Below are 7,615 nucleotides of genomic sequence, written 5' to 3'. Positions count from 1 at the left end.
TTGAATCGCCCGGACATGAAATTCATCATCAACGAATATCGGCCCGATCATGGTAAAAAATTTATTGTGGAACAATCTCACCGAGACAACTACAGTAAACTGTTAGACATGTTACGACGAGGAAATCGCGCGGTTGTATTCACGCACAACAAACGACGCGGAAATTATTCCGTGGAGAAACTCGCTAGATTGTTACAGCACTTAGGATACCGAGTAAAGTACTATCACGCGGACACTGACCCGGCCGAAAAACAACGAGATTTCGCTGATACCACTGCGGCGTTTGAAAACATCGACGTGGTGATCTACAATTGTACTGTCGAGGCCGGGATATCCATTGTGGACCCGCGATTCAAGTACATGACGGTGTTTTCCGAGGAATTAGGGTCTGTAGAGGCTACCAAACAAGCTATCCATCGTTTCCGAAATATTTCTGAAATACATTATTCAGCAACAAAACGGAGTCGCACAGAGCTTCCACTGACCCGCGATGATATTATTTCCGCAATCGAATCGCATGAAAGGGATTTATCGTCAACAGAATTACTGTTTAGAACGCCAAACCGCTGTGATGTACATACCGGCTACGGATATATGTTTATTAGCGCGATTATCGACGAGAATAATTCAAAACGTTATTTCACGTGCAGACTCGTTGAAATGATGAAACGAACCGGTTATTCAGTTGAATGGGAATTACCAGATGAATACGAAATATGGAAGAAAAAAAAACATCAAGGGCAGAAACGAGTCAGCGACGCTGTACTCGATAGTGATCCACGCGTAGATGATTTTTTAAAATCGTCCGTCGGAGAGAGAATCGCTGCGGCGGGAAATAAAATCACTGTCGGTAATAAAATTACCGGTGTCGGTGATAAAATCACCACCGGTGATGACACCGGTGATGAAATCGCCGATGAAATCGGTGATAAATACTACCAATACGATCCCGAACAGCGGCTGCAGCCATATGAAAAGGCGCTGACATATCTCAACTACGTGTTTCAGACCGACGTAAGGAAACTGGATAAATACCGAATAGAGCATCTGAATAAAAATATTTCACGGCTGCAACGATATCAGCGCGTTTTCGTCGACAAGTATAATAACGGTAACGCCGTAGCAACGACGCCATGTCGTTCTGATAAAATCAGTCCGCGGCAACAACTCGAAATTGTCAGAAATATTCTTAGCACGTTGAGTCTCCCCGATGTGATTCCGGATCGACTTGATGTGAAGAGTGTTCCTGTGAGCCGCGCCGGGTTAATCAATAGCGTATCTGAGATGCTAGCGCAACCAGACCAACTTGACAAGTACAACACGCTGTTGAAACATTTCAGCGATATATTTCCGGACACGAGGTTCCGAAGGGGTAAATTAACGCTAAAAAATATCATTGAAAAAATCAAATCGATATACAAGGGATTTGGCGGGCAATTGATATCCGATGACACTAAACACGCTGATCGATCCGACTATGTGCTGTATTATCCTGAGTGGCCCAAATCTGATTTTGTGGACGATCCGGCGTGGATCAACGAGACCATCGATGATGTTGGATTCGCCGGGGGAGATGTTACCGCGACGGACGAACACACTACAATGTTACGATTTCATGTGTGGTCGGTCAATGGATGGTTTTCCCCCATGACTTGTCATGGACTCCGTTATCAATGACAGAGTCATCCATAATTTATTATGGTGATAAAATCATCCATGACAGAGTTATGGGGAAAGTGTCATAATTATTATTATTATAGAAAATATGACACTTTCCCCATCAATAAGTCGTTCTTACGACGAAATAAGGCTTCTACGACCACGGTAAATCACAATTGGTTTTGAATAGATCACCCCATAACTCCGTTATGGATAACTCCGTTATGGATGATGTCCACAATGATGTCCATGACAGAATCATGGTGACAGAGTCATGACGCTATCACGATGGTTTCAACGGCGACCGTCGAAGCATTTGCGCTACCTCGTTGCGTTGCCGTAACGGAAGATCATCAACGGCGTTATCGAATAACGTTTCGAGGTTGTCAAACCAAGCGCATTTTTCATCGGGAATATCCCCGCGGAGTATGATCCAAATATCTCCGATTCTATCAACGAGATAATAGGGGAGGTCATCATTGTTGACTTGATGAATACCAAAGTATCTAGCGGTCTCTGGCGCCGAATCAAACTCGATAATATTTCTCTTTGAAATATTTAAACAGATAGTATTTATTTGCCAGCTCATAATGACATCATCGTGTGTTGTTTTTCGGGTTTTATCATATCGAAATTGCCGTGGTGGAACATAAGGAGGTAAATCATTATTACTGCGATCAATCCAATTTATTCCATCATGAGGAACATAATATGATCCAAGCCCCATACTATTCTGATATTATTTTAATATTTAATTAAATAACGGCTTTAATTATAATGTCACTGTTGGAATATCACCCGGTGAAATTCGACAGCGTCATCAACGACTATAAAAAATCCTACCCGAAAACGCCGATCAGTGTCAAATTTAAAAACGGAAAGTATCATGCAGTTCAGAAATCCCCCAGCGGGGATAAATACGATTGTATGGTATTTGAAAGCCGTTCAGCAAAAGCCCGGTTGTGTCTCCGCGACAAATATTACCAACGAGAATATGAAAAAATGTTTCCCAACCACGATGTCAAACGATTTGGTACAGTATGGGTAATTACCGAACGAAAAGCCTAGTCGCTATTTTGAAGCACCTTGTCCATGCGATTCACAAACCTAATATCGCTGCGAGATACTACACCGGGAATTTCGTTGATCGTGAATTTAGTATCCCCCCGAGATTTCTCCCGAGATTTCTCCCGAGAATTATTCTCACGAGGATAAACCTCGTGGGTTTTATTCTTTTTTCTGATTATTTCAGGTCCATGACAAGTCATGGTGACTTTGTTATGGACAGAGTCATTAATGACGGAGTCATCCATGATAAAATCATCCACGATGGTGTCCATGACGGAGTTATCCATGACTCTGTCATGGGGGGAGACTACGGTCATTTCGGTGATTCGCTGAATCAGCAGCGCATTATCGTGTTGCACTTCATTCAATTCCTTCCGAACATTTCCGAGTTCATGTTGAAGCCCACTAACGGTGCGTCGCATATCATCGTGACGCCGTTGCGCATCATCATGTCGCCGTTGCACATCATCGTGACGCCGTTGCATGTCATAGTGGCGCTGTTGTAAATCATCATAACGCTGTTGCAAATAATCATAACGCCGTTGTATACGATTATAATCGGCCGTGCTTGACGCGTGCTTGAGTTGTCGTTGCAATGATTTATTCTCGTTGATTAAATTATTCAGCCGCCATTGCAAGTCTTGAATGGTCTGTTTATCCACGATGGCGTCCATGGATGAATTCGCATTACTGGGTGCATCAACAATCTGGTTTATTTCATCGTCGATACTGAGATCCATCATTCTGATATCGTTGTCGACTCTGTCATTGACAACGGAGTTGATGATTTTATCATTGATGACTCTGTCATTAGGTTCATTTTTCCATATTTTGTATATCCGCTGGTAACTGATTTTGTATTGATCTGCTATTTCCGATATTGGTGTTTTCCCACGGAGTCTTATTATTTCATTGGTATCATCGTCGGTTAATATCCGACGATGAGGCATTATTTAATAAAAAAATTTTTTATTTTGCAACAACAACAACAACAACAATAACCCATGACTTTATAACCATAATAAATCATGGATGACAGAGTCATCAACAATGGTGTCAATGACAGAGTCATGGTGAGGAAAGTGTCATATTTCCTAATAATAATAATTATGACAGTTTCCTCATCAACAATAATGTCAATGACAGAGTCATCCATAATTTATTATGGTGATAAAATCATCAACTCCGTTATGGGGAGATGTCACACATGAATTCATATAAATCAGGCAAATATTCAAGAGCAGAGGGGGCCGATGACATCGACGCGGTCGTCGATGTGCTTACCGGACGCTGACGACGCTGGGGATCGACGCGCAGAAGGTGTTAATTAAACCAAATGACGACGCGACGATTCCTCAACGACGTCGTCGTTTTTTTTTTACCAGGCGCTGACGACACTAGATCGTTGAGTGCAGAAAGTAATAATTAAGCAAAATAACGATTGGACAAAATGTCCGATTCGCCCCCTCTGCTGCTTTAGAGGATCCTCTTCTATGTCCTGACAGTTATCACTCTGCATGTCCAAGTTACACCAAATCATTAGATTGTGACTTCTCAGAAAACACACAAGATGCACAAGATGAAAAAAAGAAACAAGATGAATATGATGAAAACTATCTGGATACAGCATTAGAGTATCCTCTTCTATGGCCTGACAGTTACCACTCTGCATGTCCAGGTTACACCAAATCATTAGATTGTGACTTCTCAGAAAACCTGGTAATGTCTGGACATTTTGAGTCTGTACAGATAAATTTAGATTGTTTATCAAAATCCCATTCAGATCATTCTGAAAGCTCCAGTGAGTCTGGGTATTCTTCAAGGATTGGATCAATATTGTTGGACACTGACAGAGAGTCTACAAGATCAGCAGAGCCACATTACAGCAGACTTGAAGACCCCTTTTATTCAGCACAGTCTGAACTACCAGAATTCTTACTTCAAAATCAGATCAAGTCAATCCATCTTATACTACCTGCGTCCATGCCGTCCCCATGTTTTTGTCCAAAGGAGTTTGATGCAGTCTCTTCTGATGGTGTGAGTGAGTCTCAGTTTTCATTACAGCCAGAGTGTTTCCAATCTGGCATACTAGAAAAGGGTCCCTGCTCAGTCAAGTTAATTTCAACCCCTTGTGAATGCACAGAGAACTCAGAATTAGCCCTCTCAGATGGTCAAGGAAAATCGTATTTTTCAACACACATGGAATCATGCCAGTCTTACGGTCTCAGAAAGTATCCTTGTTCACCAGATTATGAGCACTTTTGGTTTTATAGTCTAAGAGAATTCAATCATTCAACCCATCTTGAGACTTCCTTGTTTGAAAGATCAGGAGAGGCTGTATATGTCACACCAAAAATATTGTCCCAATGTGACAAAGACATTAAATCAAAAGTGGCTTTTGCAGTTGAAATTGGTCCTGAAACTAAAAGATTTAATATGGCCACCACAGAACAAGGTGTTCTTGAAGATTCTTACTTAATAAGACCAGATGTCATTTGTGAAGAAACACAAAGGAAAATTAATGTGAATAACAGAGAAGAATGCATGTCAGTGGAATTAATGCAACTGCAGACTTTCCAGAATTACCCTGTTACAGCTCATGGTAGCCCAATTCATCTTGCCAGAGAAGGATTCTTTTATACAGGACAGGAGATGCAGACCCGATGCTTTTCCTGTGGGGTGTCACATGGAGAATGGAATTCATTTGACAACCCCCATGAAGTCCATCAGAGATTGTCTCCAGATTGCCCCTTTCTAAATGGGAGACAGGAAGGGCATAGAAATATCCCCACAAATCCTGATGGAAGTGGAGATGTTGGCGGGGCAGATATGGACTCAATATCATTTCCATTTCTTCCATTTGGGTCAGATACAGGTCAGAGTGATACAGTAGGAAGCATTTTGAAATACAGAGAAATGCCAAGAGCTTCCAAAATTACAGATGAGGATGACACTATTGGGGTAAGCTGAGGTGCTAAGATTGTAATCTCTAAGTTTCCAATGGTCAACTTTTCTAGAATTTTGACATGACTGCCCTAGATATGAAAATCCCCATGTCATGTGCATGATGGAGGCAGTATATGTAACTTGACCAAGGGCTATTTTATTAATGTGAGAGACAACTTTCAAATAGAGATAAATGAGTATTTTTTTAATTTTGACTTTATTGCCAGTAAAGCTGAGTGAACTTATGGTTATGTCCAATGTATGTTGTGTGTTATGCATCTCATCTGTAAGAATTTACTATTTTAAACTTCTAATTATTAAAGAAAAGCACTGATCTGATTTTCACCACATTTGGCAGAGTCTGGGCATCCTGGCATGAAGAGTTTGTAAGTATGAACAAAGATGCTGATTGGCTATCAAACATGACTGCTTAAATGATGTAACAAAATTCATTCTTCAGCATTTGATCAAATTTGATCAAGGCATTCTGGCATTAAGGGCTTTTAAATTTGATCAAGGCATTCTGGCATTAAGGGCTTTTAAATTTGAACAAAGCATTCTGGCATTAAGGGCTTTTAAATTTGATCAAGGCATTCTGGCATTAAGGGCTTTTAAATTTGAACAGCTGATGCTGATCCACATCAAATACATGTATGTCTGCTGTTACTGATACTATAAACATCTTTAAACAACTATGTCTAAAGAGCCAATCAACATAATTTAACCAAAATTGATAGAATGTACTCTGTCCTAATGGAGTTCATTTTATACACCTGCCATAAGACAGATTGTCTTATGATATTATCCATCCATCTGTTAGTATGTTACCCATATGGATTCTTTGCAACTCTAGTTATCAGCCATCTACCATTGATTTATGGTTTTTCAAATAATGCAAACAGAATTCAACCAAATTAACAGAAAACATTCTCACATAAAAGGCATACAGATTTGCACAAATAATGCTAATTCATAAATAATATCATATGTCAGATGTTTCTGCCATTGATAAAAATAGAAACAAAATGTTTAAATGACTTATTCTCCACAGTTTTTTTAATTAAGCAATCATTCTGGCAAAAAGGGGTTTCACATTTATGCAAGTGATGTCATGCTGATACAAATTTCTTGAAACTACAGTATTTATTCCTAAGCATCATTATTTGCTAACCGAACCTTTAATTAGTAACATGTTATTTTAAGGAAGTACCATTTCAAGCTTTCAGGGCAGTTCATAGTTTCTTGGTTATTGTAGATCCTACAGAAGTATATCATGCACATGTCCCCGTAGAATGTCAAGTATCATTATCAAGATTTTCATGATGTACATATATGTAACAGTAGGAACCAATATCCTTCAATCCAAGAGATTTGTTCTTATTGAAACTGCCAGATATATTTAACAGCAAAATACAGCAAATACATTATAATAACTGATGACTGTTCAGGAATCGTATAGGGCAGATAGGTAGAAAGGTTGAGGCATGAGTCATTTTGATTAAATAGCACTGTTTCCATTATAATTGTAAACCTTGTACATATTTTGACATTTTGATGAACTTTGCACGATTAAGTGTGTTTCTGTGCCAATAGAAACCAAACTAAATCAAACCAAATACATTTGGATCAAAGAGGACCAGCTTACCTTTAACTGATTACCAGGTGTCAGAGTGGTCTAAGGCACTTGTCTTGATGGATCTCAGACATCTCACCTCTTTCCATTTGAGTTGAGTCTCAGCTTGGCCAGTGTGAGTATGTGAGAAAGCTTGCCAGTTGCATCCAGTGGGTTGGTTTTCCATGGTACTTTCACCAGCAGATATGCTGGTTGCCATGTATAGCCTATCATTCTTCTTTCTTCTTCCAATAAGGCACAATACCATGCTCTGGTGTATCTCTGTACCACATAAAATTATGTTGGCAGAACAAGAACATAGTGTACTGG

The sequence above is a fragment of the Sinohyriopsis cumingii genome, chromosome 12, assembly GCF_028554795.1.
Source record: "Sinohyriopsis cumingii isolate HCF-2022 chromosome 12, ASM2855479v2, whole genome shotgun sequence".
Lineage (NCBI taxonomy): Eukaryota > Metazoa > Mollusca > Bivalvia > Unionida > Unionidae > Sinohyriopsis > Sinohyriopsis cumingii.
The sequence above is the reverse complement of the archived record's forward strand: the minus strand, read 5'-3'. Positions refer to the sequence as shown.